Source organism: Pleurodeles waltl, chromosome 1_1 (genome assembly GCF_031143425.1).
Source record: "Pleurodeles waltl isolate 20211129_DDA chromosome 1_1, aPleWal1.hap1.20221129, whole genome shotgun sequence".
Classification (NCBI taxonomy): domain Eukaryota; kingdom Metazoa; phylum Chordata; class Amphibia; order Caudata; family Salamandridae; genus Pleurodeles; species Pleurodeles waltl.
In genome coordinates this window covers 308,138,532-308,151,737 of record NC_090436.1, presented here as the reverse complement: position 1 = coordinate 308,151,737, position 13,206 = coordinate 308,138,532, and the positions used below count along the sequence as shown (strand labels likewise).

The window sequence follows — 13,206 nt, the reverse complement described above, 5'->3', positions numbered from 1 at the left end:
ACAAAATATATGTTTAATAATTTGCAAGAAGTGAGAGTATGGTGTAAAAATCATTGCGAAGCAAATAGGTCTGGCTTTTTTCTTAACGCTGACAATGTCACACACTTCCACATCGCCATTTCTATTACATACAACGTTGTCAAACACAGTTTTCTTGCACAATGGTAATGTTAGTAATGGTGCTCGTGGTAATGGTGGTTTTAATAGTGGCAATTGTAAAGGATGTGATGGTCAAGGTAGTGGTTTTAAGTGTTAAGCGGTGATGATGAGTTTGGTGGAGGTAACGGTGGTGCTTGTGGTGGTAATGTTGAGGGTTGTGCTAATGGAGGAGGTGATGGAGGTGGTAATGGTGGTAAAGGCAATACTGACACTGGTGGTCGTAAGGGTAGTAGTCCCAATGGTGGTTGCAACAGTAACAATAGTGATGGTAATGATAAAGGTGGCGGTAATGGAGATAAGGGAACTGGCAATGGTGGTATCAGTAGTCTAATTGGTGGTATCAACAGTAATGCTGGTATCAATGCTGGTGTGTTAATGGTAGTAATGGTGAAGGAATGAATGAAGGATTTCTAAAGCACAACTCATCCCCTATTCTGGGCATCCCGCCTCTGGCACAACTCGTAGCAAGAAAGAAGCCAGTTACTTGAAACTAATTTATTTATTTAATTGACGTTTTTATAGAGATTTACATTCGACTAATTGCTTGTCATTGAGGCAGGAATCCATCTTAACTTTAAATTAGCAGTAGGATAGTGTAACCGGTGTGAAAGGCCTTTAGCAGCATCGCTTTAGTAGCAAACACAATTCACTGAAAGAGAGAGAAACTGCAGCCAATCACGCGACAGTGTATTTACCTTTACCCACTCCTAGAGGCAACCGTTCCTCAAATATCGAGAATGAGGTGGAGTGAAGCTTGATATAGGAGAGCCTCTAGAAGGTTGGGAGGGCGAAATTGATGCAAATGTACAAAAGATACCAATACTGGAAAGCTGCAGCCAAAGAAAAGTAACTTGTTTACTCAACAACACAAAATCTTTCATTGATTGAGACGCCTAAATCAGATTAGCCAGAAATATGGCATTACATTACTGCCACTTCCATGGGTGGCATGGTTGGTATAAGAAAAATACTTGCCTTATTGGAAATCATGTGAAATTGTTGGACCCGCCGCTGCGCCTCTGTCAGCTGTTTCATCAAAGCAGCAATCAATCAATCAATCAATCAGTGAATTTATAAAGCGCGCTATGTACCCGACAGGGTTTCGAGGCGCTGGGGGGGAGGGGTGCTGCTAGCGTTCAAAGAGCCATGTCTTGAGGAGTCTCCTGAAGGTGAGGAGGTCCTGGGTCTGGCGTAGTGAGGTGGGGAGAGAGTTCCAGGTCTTGGCGGCGAGAAAGGAGAAGGATCTGCCGCCAGAGGTCTTGCGCTGGATTCGGGGGACGATGGCGAGGGCGAGGTTGGCAGAGCGGAGTTGACGTGTGGGGACGTAGAAGTTGAGTCTGGTGTTCAGGTAGGTGGGTCCAGTGTTGTGTAGTGCCTTGTGTGCGTGGGTGAGGAGTTTGAAGGTGATCCTTTTATCCACAGGGAGCCAGTGGAGGTCCTTCAGGTGGGGGGAGATGTGACATCGGCGGGGTATGTCGAGGATCAGGCGGGCGGATGCGTTCTGGATGCGTTGGAGTTGTTTGATGTCTTTCGTTGGGATGCCTGTGTAGAGTGCGTTGCCGTAGTCAAGTCTGCTACTGACGAGGGCTTGAGTCACCGTCTTCCTGGTTCCTGTTGGAATCCACTTGAAGATCCTGCGGAGCATGCGGAGGGTGTTGAAACAAGAAGAGGAGACGGCGTTGATCTGTTTGGACATGGTGAGAGCAGAGTCGAGGACGAAGCCGAGGTTTCGTGCGTGTCTGGCTGGGGTGGGTGGGGGTCCGAGGGCGGTGGGCCACCAGGAGTCGTTCCAGGACGAGGGGGTGCGTCCGAGGGTGAGGACTTCCGTCTTGTCGGAGTTGAGCTTCAGACGGCTGTTGCTCATCCACTCGGCGATGGATTTTAGTCCCTCGTGGAGGTTGGTTTTGGCGGTGAGCGGATCTTTGGTCAGGGAGAGGACGAGCTGGGTGTCGTCGGCGTAGGAGATGATGCTGAGGTTGTGATGATGGGCCAGTTGTGCGAGGGGGGCCATGTAGACGTTGAACAACGTTGGGCTAAGAGAGGAGCCTTGGGGGACGCCGCAGATGAGGTTGGTGGCTTTGGAGCGGAAGGGTGAGAGTCAGACTCTCTGGGTTCTGTCGGAGAGGAAGGATGAGATCCAGTTGAGGGCTTTGTCTTGGATGCCGGCTTCGTGGAGACGGGTTAGCAGGGTGCGGTGGCAGACTGTGTCGAAAGCGGCTGATAGGTCGAGGAGGATGAGGGCTGAGGTTTCGCCGTTGTCCATTTGTTGTCTGATGTAATCTGTGGCGGCGAGGAGTGCGGTCTCAGTGCTGTGGTTTCGTCTGAATCCAGATTGTGAGGGGTCTAGGATGGAGTTGTCTTCTAGGAAGTGGGCGGTCGGTCGGAAGTTTTTGAGATCGTTGGGGTCAGCCTTGGGTTTCTTGAGGAGGGGTTGGATTTCTGCGTGCTTCCAGCTGTCCGGGAAGGTGGCGGTGTTGAAGGAGAGGTTGATGATCTTGCGGAGTTTGGGGGCGATGGTGGCGTCGGCTTTGTTGAATACGTGATGTGGGCACGGGTCCGTGGGAGAGCCTGAGTGGATGGAATTCATGGTTGTTAGGGTTTCGGCGTCGTCTACTTGGGTCCAGGTGGTGAGGCGGCAGGCGTGGCAGGAGTCGTCGGGGGTGGGGTCTGGCGGAGGTGCGGTGTTGAAGCTGTCGTGGATGGCTGCGATTTTCTGGTGGAAGAAGGTGGAGAGATCATCGCAGAGTTTCTGGGAGGGAGGGACGTCGTTGACGTTGGCGTTAGGGTTGGAGAGTTCCTTCACGATGCAGAAGAGTTCTTTGCAGTCGTGGGCGTTGTTGTTGAGGCGTTCTGTGAAGTGGGCGCGCTTGGCGAGTCGGATCCTTTGGTGGTGTTCACGGTTGGCGTCCTTGAGGGTAGCAAGGTTGTCGGGTGTGCGCTCGAGGATCCATTTCTTCTTGAGTTTCTGGCAGGTGCGTTTGGAGGTGGTCAGTTCGTCTGTGAACCAGGCTGTTTTTTTCTTTTCTTGGTTGGCGGTGGGTTTCTTGAGTGGGGCTAAGGTGTTGGCGCAGTTGAGGATCCATTGATGAAGGTTGATGGCGGCGGTGCTCGGGTCGGTGGGTTCGGGTGGTGGGTATTTGGCGAGTGTGCTGGTTAGTTGGTCTTCGGTGACTTTTCCCCAGCGGCGGTGAGGCGTTAGAGGGATGCAGTGGTGTTCGGTGTTTTTCTTGAAGGTGAAGTGGACGCAGTGATGGTCGGTCCAGTGGAGTTCGGAGGTGTGGCTGAAAGAGATGTGGTTGCTTGAGGTGAAGAGTGGGTCAAGCGTGTGTCCGGCGATGTGGGTGGGGGTGTTGACCAGTTGACGGAGTCCGAGGTTGAGGAGGTTGGTGGTCAGTGATGCGGTGTTGGCGTCGTTGTTGTTTTCCAGGTGGAAGTTTAGATCTCCCAGGAAGATGTAGTCTGGAGAGGCGAGGGCGTGGGTGCTTGCGAGGTCTGAGACGGTGTCGCTGAAGGGGGCTCTTGGTCCTGGAGGGCGGTATATGAGGGTTCCTCTGAGGGTAGTGTTGGGGTCCGTGTGAATCTGGAAGTGGAGGTGTTCGGCTGTCTTGAGGGTGTCGTCCGTGTGGGTGTGGATCTTGAGGGTAGATTTGTGGCCGATGGCTATCCCTCCGCCGATTCCGTTGGTGCGATCTCTTGCAATGCAATGTTGTGCACACATGTGCTGAGGGGCATCGTCAACAGCGCCCCCCAACCCGCTTTACAAGCCGTAGTGAAGTTCTTGATAGGCTTTTTCGTTCTGGAACTCGGCAGACAATGGATCATAGTTAAAGGGTGTGTGGGTCTAATGGATTAATGGATGGGCGGCTGAAAAGAGGGATGAAATGACGAATGAGTGAGTGAAAGGGAGCGTGGACGGATGGATGAGTGAAAGGTAGGATAATGAGTGAAAGGACAGATGGATGGATGGAGAAATGACTGAAATGATGGATTTATGGATGGATGGAGAAATGAGTGAAAGGATGGATTTATGGATGGATGAGTAAAAAGAATAGATAGATTAATAAAAGGGAGGGTGGATAGATGGAGGGATGAGTGAAAGGGTGGATGGGTGATGGGAGAAAGAATGGATGGATAAATGAAAGGATAGTTAGGTGGATGGAAGAGTGAAGGATGAGTGAAAGGATGGATGATGAGTGAAAAGGAGGTTGGATGGATGAGTGAAATATGGATGAATGAGCGAAAGGGTGGATGGATGGATGAGTGAAAAAGTGGATGGATGTACAAGGGAATAGTTTTGTAGGACGATTCATAGGTGTGGAGATGGATGAGCAGAGAGATGGATTGATGGATGGAATAGTGGAAGATTGAATGATGGATGAAAGAATAAATGGATTACAGACTGTATGCTACAATGGTGGATATCATTGGATAGAAGGATGAATGGATAGATGCCTGGCTGGAAGAGACAAGAGAGCTCTTCTGTGGGGGTGTGGCACTCACATGCTTCGCCTACGTGGTGTAAGAGCTTTGGTTCAAAGTTGGAGGGGGGGTATTATAATTTTCTGACCACTACCTTGCATCTGCCCACTGTTCCAAGTAGCAGCTCGGCAAATGACTGCCAAGGGAATGCCCACTCAGAGGCTCCTAATGCCACCAAGCTTCCTATATAGTGTGCAATCCAGTGCTTAATTTGTAAATAAAGAGGTGTCGGTGCTCAAAGCCCTTCTCTTAAACACAAGACTGTTGTAATTAAATCTGCCAGCACTGAATACTGAGGCAGCGTAATCCTGAAGCCATCTCGGGCCTCTTCAATCCATTTACGGCCACCCCTGCCCCTTCATCTCATCCTGCAACTTTCTACTTTCTCCCTTTATGACGCTTTTTAGTTTTTCCTTCTTCCGTCTTTCTCATATGTGTCTTTTGTTCACAGCAAATGCTTGAGGCAAATGCTTGAGGCATAAGAATAAGCCTCACCCTCACAAATAAGTGCCGGTGCTCCGCACCGGAAATAACAAGCACAAATTAAGCACTGGTGCAATCTATGCTCTCTGGAGCCGCTGCTCTTCTTTTATTTAGCAAAATGCAATGACCGCCTAAACCTACCTGGAAATATCTTTCTTGGGAAGATGACAACCTTTTCGGGGTCTAAAAATATAAAACAAGTAGCTGATCTGGTATGCTGAAGTCCTTTGTCCTCGCAATGTAAAATGTAAGACGCCTGCAAATGTTTAGGAAGGACACCGCTTCAGCTGTATCCGAAGAGTTCTGCCAAAATGACTGGATTGTTGAGAAGAAGGTCAGTAGGTACTTTAGAGATGAAGCATGGCTTAGTAACTCTGTCTCTACTGAACCCAGGAACAACAGGAATGGTTTCTGGTAAAAGCCTGTATTTTATTCAACCTTTCAGCAGATTTTAGAGATATGAGCAAGGCCATCTTCCATGGTGGATATTTGATACTCGATCTGTGTACTGGTTCAAATGTGCTTTTCAATTGTTGAGCTAGCACTTTATTCTGTTTTATTCTGCTTTCCAACTTACAGGAGGACATCTCACAAAGGACATGCCCTGACCAGGCCTTTGAAGAATACCTTGTTAACTCTGCTGGCCCCATGATCAAGGGTACTCATTAAGTGAAGCACGTTCAAACTCTGATTGCCCTAAATGAGAGTAACACTTTGTAGGAAAGTACCATCTTGCCTGGCATGTTACCCCCATTTTCACTGTATGTATGTTTGTTTTTGCCTATGTGTCACTGTGATCCCGCTAGTCAGGACCCCAGTGCTCATAAAGTATGCCCTGTATGTGTTCCCTATGTGGTACCTAACTGTATCACCGAGGCTCTGCTAACCAGAACCTCAGTGTTTATGCTCTCTCTGCTTTCAAAATTGTCACTGCATGCTAGTGACTAATTTTACCAATTCTCATTGGCACACTGGAACACCCTTATAATATCCCTTGTATATGGTACCCATAGGGAGCTCAGACAATTCTTACACAGGGCTGCCACTGCAGCCTGAGTGAAATAACATCCACGTTATTTCACAGCCATTTTACACTGCAATTAAGTAACTTATAAGTCACCTATATGTCTAACCCTCACTTGGTGAAGGTTAGGTGCAAAGTTACTTAGTGTGTGGGCACCCTTGATCTAGCCAAGATGCCCCCACATTGTTCAGGGCAAATTCCCCGGACTTTGTGAGTGCGGGGACACCATTACACGCGTGCACTACATATAGGTCAATACCTATATGTAGCGTCACAATGGTAACTCCGAACATGGCCATGTAACATGTCTAAGATCATGGAATTGTCACCCCAATACCATTCTGGTATTGGGGGGACAATTCCATGCGTCCCCGGGTCTCCAGCACAGAGCACGGGTATTGCCAAACTAGCTTTCTGGGGTCTTCACTGCAGCTACTGCTGCTGACAACCCCTCAGACAGGTTTCTGTCCCCCTGGGGCCTGGGCAGCCTGGTCCCAGGAAGGCAGAACAAAGGATTTCCTCTGAGAGAGGGTGTTACACCCTCTCCCTTTGGAAATAGGTGAGAATGGCTGGGGAGGAGTAGCCTCCCCCAGCCACTGGAAATGCGTTGATGGGCACAGATGGTGCCCTCTCTGCATAAGCCAGTCTACACCGGTTCAGGGATCCCCCAGCCCTGCTCTGGCGCGAAACTGGACAAAGGAAAGGGGAGTGACCACTCCCCTGACCAGCACCTCCCAGGGGAGGTGCCCAGAGCTCCTCCAGTGTGTCCCAGACCTCTGCCATCTTGGATGCAGAGGTGTGAGGGCACAATGGACAGCTCTGAGTGGCCAGTGCCAGCAGGTGACGTCAGAGACCCCTCCTGATAGGTGCTTACCTTTCTCAATAGCCAATCCTCCTCTGTGGGCTATGTGGGGTCTCTCCTGTGGGCATCTCACCAGATAACGAATGCAAGAGCTCACCAGAGTTCCTCTGCACTTCCCTCTTCGACTTCTGCCAAGGATCGACCGCTGACTGCTCCAGGACGCCTGCATAACCGCAACAAAATAGCAAGAAGACTACCAGCAACATTGTAGCGCCTCATCCTGACGGCTTTCTCTACTGTTTCCTGGTGGTGCATGCTCTGAGGTCTGTCTGCCTTCACCCTGCACTGGAAGCCAAGAAGAAATCTCCTGTGGGTCGACGGAATCTTCCACGTGCTAACGCAGGCACCAAACTTCTGCATCACTGGTCCTCTGGGTCCCCTCTCATCCTGACGAGCGTGGTCCCTGGAACACAGGAGCTGGGTCCAAGTGTCTTCGACAGTCCAGTGGCCCTTCTGTCCAAATTTGGTGGAGGTAAGTCCTTGCCTCCCCACGCCTGACAGTAAACCTGTGTACTGCATGATCTGCAGCTGCTCGGGCTTCTGTGCATTTTTGCAAGGCTTCCTTCATGCACAGCCTAGCCCAGGTCCCCAGCACTCTGTCCTGCATTGCCCAACTTGCTGAGTTGGACTCCGACATCGTGGGACCCTCCTTTGTGACTCTGAGTTGACCGCTGTCCTCAGACCTCCTAAGTACCTGTTCAGGTGCTTTTGCAGGTGCTGGCTGCTTCTGCATGGGCTCTCTGAGTTGCTGAGCGCCCCCTCTGTCTCCTCCTCCAAAGGGCGATCTCCTGGTCCTTCCTGGGCCCTAGCAGCACCCGAAATCATCATCCTCGACTCTTGCAGCTAGCAAGGCTTGTTTGCAGTTTTTCTGCGTAGAAACAACTCTGCATCTTCCAGCACGCCGTTGGACATCTTCTGACCGAAGGAGAAGTTCCTGTTACCTTCCGTTGTTGCAGAATCTTCGGCTTCTTCCACCGAGAGGCAGCCCTTTTGCACCTTCATCCGGGGTTTAGTGGGACTCTTGGACTTGGTCCCCTTCCTTTACAGGTCCTCAGGTCCAGGAATCCGTCTTCAGTGTTTGGCAGTCAGTTGTTGTCCTTGCAGAATCCCCTATCTCGACTTTACTGTCTTTCTGGGGTTTTAGGGTAACTTTACTCCTACTTTTTAGGGTCTTGGGGAGGGGTATCTTGGACACCCTTAGTGTTTTCTTACACTCCCAGCAACCCTCTACACATTACACTAGACCTGGGGTCCATTTGTGGTTCGCATTCCACTTTTGGAGTATATGGTTTGTGTTGCCCCAAGGCCTATTTCTCCCTATTGCATTGTATTGTGTTCTACATTGTATGCACTACTTTTCTAACTGTTACTTACCTGATTTTGGTTTGTGTGCATATAATTTGTGCATATTACTTACCCCCTAAAGGAGTATATCCTCTGCAATACTTTTGGCATATTGTCACTAAAATAAAGTACCTTTATTTTTAGTACCTCTGAGTATTGTGTTTACTTATGATATAGTGCTATATGATATAAGTGGTATAGTAGGAGCTTTGCATGTCTCCTAATTCAGCCTAAGCTGCTCTGCTATAGCTACCTCTATCAGCCTAAGCTTCTAGAACACCTCTATTCTACTAATAAGGGATAACTGGACCTGGCACATGGTGTAAGTACCACAAGGTACCCACTATAAGCCAGACCAGCCTCCTGCACACTTGATGAGAGTGGATGGTGAAACCAGATGCACCACCTTTTCCCATGCACGTCAACTCACCACAAAGCGAGGGATAGCGGAAGTGACATCACACATCTCTGACCTTTCCCTTTCACTCACCGATACATGCTTCCACAAACACACACATTTACACTTACTTACAATCGTTCTCAAATAAACACACTCTCACCCGCAAGCACACACACAACAAGATATATATATATGTATCCACTGTTAGTGTAATAAAAAATTGACAGGAGACAAAGAGAATGCAGTCCCAACTGATGTCCAAAAGGACAAGTTGCCACTGTGTTCTTGACACTGATTTTGCCACCTCTAAGGCCAGGGGTCTCAAAGGCAGTGTCAGGGGTCACAAAGGGTTAGCCAGGGGTTGCAGCTGTGACCCCCGATGACCCCTAAATGATATCCATGCCTTTTCCACTTCTGTTCACTAATCGTACTTATTAGTAGATTTTGCTCTTGCTTGAGCCAGAATTTTTTATTACCATCAACTACCAGTTAGCGCACACAAGGGTATTGATCAGCAAAAGTTCCGGATTCCAAGCTGACGCCTGGAAATGCTAAGGTAAGGAATCTACAGATAGAAGTCTCTATCAGATACTAGCTTTGGCAACCCCCATCACTGAAGAATGTTTGCAGCCACCCATCATCAAACTACCACTGCTGGAACTAGGGCGTAGTCAAGATGAATAATTCTGCCCAATTGTTGTTGATCCTCAGCCTGGTGTCTACCCTCAGGTATGTGACTTGATAAATAATATAGCCTATAATGCCATGCTCCATTGGATTTTTTTACATAAAACATTGATGTCATGTTGTCAGTCTGAACCTACACAAGAGACTGTTGTGTGTATGGAAGAAGCTAGTCTAATCCTCTTCTTATGGTTCTAATCTACTCAATATTGATATCCAATGCAGGTTTTCTGTCTGAATAATAAACCTCACGCACTCAGCTCATCAGGGAACTTTGTATGTGTTTTCTCATATCTGAAATGGATTTGGTCCAGAAATTATGGGCATTAGGTAGAGGGAGATTGTTTGATAAAATACCTTGCTTTTTATGCTGATTACTTGTCTGTTTGTACAAATCTATTTTTGAATGTTTTAATGCTTGATGCATTTTTTTCACTCCGATTGGGAAAGCGAGTTGACCGCATAGCAGCTACCGTCTGTGCTCAGATTCCCGTAGCCATTTTTAAGCTTTTAGGACAACTAGAGGCTCCATTTTGTTGGTAGTGTGCATTCTAGTGGTCCAAGGAATTTGCAGCCCCGTATGCATAGAACCATGACTGGGGTACGGACATGCAGCGTTAGGTAGAGGGAGATTGCTTTATAAAATACCTTGATTTTTACACAGATGTTACTTGTCTGTTTGTCTAAATCTATTTTTAAATGTTTTCACTTTTTTCACTGCTACTCTGAAAGCGGGAGGTTGATCACAGTGCAACTACTTTCAGTGCTCTGGTTCGGCCATACATTTTTACTCCTGTAAGACAACAAGAGATGCCATTTTGTTGGTAATATGCATTCTAGCTATCAAAGGCATTTGTGGCTTGGGTGCATAAAACAGGGGTCGGGGTGTGGAAGTGCTAAAGGTGCACCAAAGGCAAGCCCATCCGCACCTGCCAGCGGCCAGCGGCAGCCATTATGCCCAAAATAAAGTGGACTCTAAGGTGCGAAGATCTTACTTGATTTCCAAGCTCCTTCAGCTAAGAGTCACCACTGAGTGTTCCTTTAGGGTCAACCCTTATTAAACCAAGGATGCTTTTAACTGTCCCACATGAGGCTTTCACTTCAACCCATATTTGTGATATGGAAGGCTTTTTTCTCTACTCGCCATTATTATGTGAGGCAAGACATTTAAAGCCATTAAACGCACGCTCCATGCAGAAACTTGCTGTCCCTATTTATGATCTTCTCTGTGACAAATCACCTGATGTTTTATTTATTATAAAAACTTTGCACCTGGGTTTACTGCCCCCTACTCTGAGAAACCTCAGCAGCGAGAGATCCTAGGGAGGACTGGGGTCTTGCTCTTGACACTGACAGCTACCAGTAGACTCTGTTTGCTGTTGTCCTTGTAGACAGAGTTTTCCTTAGGTTTGGGACAGAAGTCAGACCCAGGGGGTGGAGCAGGCCACATCACTTTGCTGGCCAGGGTGGTACTGTTTGCCTACTGGGATGCATCTGTAAACAAATTAAGATTAGGTGCTGCAAAGCTGGAGTCCACATTTGAGGAGAAGGGTTCCCCATGGGTCAGTTCAGTGGCTCAGGAAAGTGTTGACAGTGGGGTCCAATTGAATTTAGAGGGGCCTCGAACTGACACGTGCCCCTGCTATAAAGGGCCATTGTCCATGTTCTGTCGCCTAGCAGGGAAGTCCATCAAGGTAATGATGAGTCTTCCCTGACTTTAGGCTGGAGGGGGGTCGTGTTGGAAATGGCCCTCTCTGAAGGGTCACCCCCAAACATTTTGCCTTCCTCCTCCTACTTTTTGCTGGATTTTTGCTTGTTGGCCTTAGGACTCTGTGCACTTTACCACTGCTAACCAGTGCTAAAGTGCATGTGCTCTCTCCCTAAAACATGGTTTGATTGGTATATACCTTATTTACATATTTAATTTGCACGTAGGTCCCATATAAACTGGTATACCAAATGCCCAGGACCTGTAAACTAAACGCTACCAGTAAGTATGCAGCACTTATTGTGCCACCCACTTCAGTAGTACCTTAAAACTTGTCCCAGGCCTGCCATTGCAGCCTAAGGGCAGTGTCCCACTGCTATGTCAACTTGCTATTTAAAATCTCTTGCCAAGCCCCTTTTATTACATCACCCCTAAGGTAGTCCCTAGGTAGCCCATACGGCAGGGTGCTCTGTAATTAAGAGGTAGGACATGTACTTTTCAGTTTTACATGTCGTAGTAGCGAAAAACTGCTAAATGTGTTTTCTCACTACTGAGAGGCCTACCCCTCCCATAAGGTAACATTGGGGATTCCTTCTTAAAATTAATATGTTGTAATTCATAGAGTGGTAGATATGTCATGTTTGGTACCTGTTCATTTCTAATGATAAATCCTCATTAATGGTAAAGTCAGATTTATCATCACAAATTTGAAAATGCCACTTTTTTCCTGCCCTTAGCCCTCTGTGCCTGTAACCTGCCTTAGGTTCACATGATTAGGTGTAACTGACAGTTGGGACCCTGTGAATTCACCCCAGACAGTCACACAATAGGGGGATTAGCAGAGCCGGAATGGGCCATTAACTGACTTGATGGGGGGAGGGGGCAGAGCTAGGCACAGCTCCACTTGCAACAGAATAGGCTGCGCTCAGCCACCACACAATAGGCTTAACAACCCTGTATTGTCAGTGCAGTCAACTAGGAGCCAGGACAGAGGAGGCAGGAAACTCCTGGAACTTCAGAGAACCTTTCTGGAAACTTCACAAGCTTCTAGGAGCAGGGCACCAGGGTACAAAAACGGGGCTCTCAGACCTGCTCCTCAGTTCACTATTAGACCTGCGGAAAGACTCTCAAAAGGAATGCCTTCTGCTGTGACGTGCTGTGCAATCTGCCAGACTCCTGCTTTACCTGGAGGGACTGATATGCTGGCTTGAACCTGCTTAGAATTTTGAGAGGCCAGCCCTGCTGTAGAGCCCTGCATCGTCACCTGTCCCCAGGACTTGAGAAGTGACTCCAAGGGCTAGTTTAGCTGGTCTCCTGATCTGAGCCACAGAGCCATAACAGGCTCCCACCATCTTAAACCTGCACCTGGACCCAGCCTGAGTGAGCCTTGGACCCCCAAGAGGTCTCCATCCACTCCTCGACCCTTGGTTGTGGTGCTAAATGTGCCCAGGTGGCTATTTTCTAAAACTGATGATTGGCTATTTTTAACCTTAAACTTTACACTTTCATAACTCTGGTTCTACTAATTAGATTTTGATGGGTTTGGTGTCAAATGTTTTAAACGTTTCTCTATTTTTCTAAATTGTTTCAGGATTTTTATTGTGTTGTGTTTTCACTGTGTCACTGTTTGTGTACTGCATAAATACTTAACATATTGTCTCTGAAGTTTTGCCTGACTGCTTTTTGTGCCAAGCTACCCAGGGCTAAGCACAGGTTAAATTAGTGATTTTTTGAGGTTCACCCTTGAAGGGATTGTTGCTGTTGGTTGACCAGGGCTCACACCCCAGCCAACCAACAACCCAATTTCTCACAGCCACTTACAAAGCAGCTCTTAAGAAATATCAGGCCTCATTCAAATGCCTAAAAAGTGCTACTGTGAAAGCAGGATAGATGAAGCTGGCAATAAAACTAGAGAAATGTTCATTTTTAACCAAGGCTTCTTTTAGAAGTAAGGAGCCTTTGGCCAAATGGTTTTTCTACCACAAAATTCCAGACATTCAAGCCATTCTGAATATCCCACAGCTCCATGATTCAAGCCTTAACATCCACCTGGAGCAGCTGAT

General features: G+C 47.8%; 1 protein-coding gene across 1 annotated transcript in view; it reads right to left on the bottom strand.

Annotated features, from left to right (window-relative positions):
• The window catches only part of IL31RA (interleukin 31 receptor A), a 1,545,596-nt gene that overhangs the window by 464,586 nt on the left and 1,067,804 nt on the right, over positions 1–13,206 (bottom strand). The window lies entirely within an intron of this gene.